The sequence below is a fragment of the Haplochromis burtoni genome, unplaced genomic scaffold (genome assembly GCF_018398535.1).
Source record: "Haplochromis burtoni strain Fernald_Lab_line unplaced genomic scaffold, NCSU_Asbu1 Contig_1204, whole genome shotgun sequence".
NCBI lineage: Eukaryota > Metazoa > Chordata > Actinopteri > Cichliformes > Cichlidae > Haplochromis > Haplochromis burtoni.
The window spans coordinates 3,092-4,759 of record NW_024583565.1 but is presented as its reverse complement, the minus strand read 5'-3'; positions in this window follow the sequence as shown (position 1 = coordinate 4,759).

Sequence of the window (1,668 nt, the reverse complement as noted above, 5' to 3'; positions counted from 1 at the left end):
ACATGTTTGTTTAGTGGGGTTGGTTGGCTTCCTGCAGTTGTCAGATATGTCTTCTCATGTTTTTCCCATTTTTCATACAGTTTTAGTAATGTTTTTAATAAATAGCCAGTTACGGCACTTAATCTGCGCTTACTGTTTTGGCTTCTTATTGAAGCCTCTGTGTCATTTACCCTGGTCTTACTGTTTTTATTTATTTATCCCATTTTTCTATTCCTTTCAAATGTGTCTGCTAGTGGATCTCTGTGACCCCGGATGAGGCAAACAGAAACCTCTTAGTTGCTCTAATAAGTTTCCTTTGTCATGTACTGTGTGCAGTAGGCAGGAATGGTGGAACAAAAGGTGAACTTCTCCTGTCAAATACTAAAGTTGTTCCATAAACTCCTCGTGTTTTATGCTTGTCTCTGTGCAGTGTGGACCACAACAACACAAAATCACCTAAATTGATTTTTGTTTCACGTTACAGAGGCAACTTGCTGAACAGTTTTGTGATCAATATTCTAACATGTCAGCTAAAAATAAAATAGAAATGAGAGTTATAATAACTTTTGATTCACTGAAACACTGAAACTCAGAGTGAAGTGTAAAAAATAAAATTAAAGCCTTATTATAAAACATCAGAAGATCAAACTATCAGAGATGGCTGCCTGCTGCTAGTGGGGCAGAATTTGTTTTTAGCTTCTTCCCTGAATCTTCGCAGGCAGCTTAAACAGAAGCTATGATGGCATCTCAGAGACACAGGATCTCTGAAAGTCTCACAACAACATACATGGCAGCATGTCAGGAAAATTTGTTTTGCAGTCCTGTTTAGGCGTTAAATGTTTTTAAAGAAATATTATAAAATCTGACCTTCAGCTGACATCTCTGCAGCTTTGTTCATACAAACTATTTTCAGCTCTGTGGGTAAATATTTCTGTAGGATACGTCTGAATTTTATTTTTACTCTTAAACAACATATGTTAGAGTTTATAAACATACAGGTGTGAGAATGTAAACTTTATCAACATTTGCATTTGATTTCTGTGAGGATCAGACCAAAGTGAGAATCAGTGACTCCATCAAAGCAAACTGCACAAGTCTTCTCTGATATGCAGTTTAAGAGAGCTGAGGTTACATGTGAATGTTTGTATTTACAAACCAACAGAAGTAAATGATCATTTATTCTAAGGAGTCAGTAAATGTTTACACAACAATCAAAGTGAAGTTTCACGTTAAATGAATCTGAACCAATGACTGAATGTGTCTGAAAGCTGATTTACAGTCAAACACAACAACAACAGAATCACTGAATCTGATTTATTTCACAAACAAGGTGCTGATAAGCAGGATAATTTAGATCTTGTAGTTGTAAAGTTGACTCTTGCTGCTGTGACACAAGTTTAATCATTAATCCTTCTTTAAAGAAGTGTCACAGTTTACTGTTCATACTCAACAACTTTGAAAAGCAAAGAAATCATCATCAGTCTGACAGATTTTGATATCAGAGGTTTTGGCGTCTCCTGCATTTCCAACACTGAAATATGGGAAGAGTTTCTCAGTGAAAGTGTCTCTGTGAGTGTAGATGTGAGTCATGTCTTCAGGGTCATAGAAGGACACCTCCCCCCTGTCATAGTCCAGCTGGACTCTGATCCTCTGGAGACTCTTCTTCACTGTCACAGTCTGACCATCACC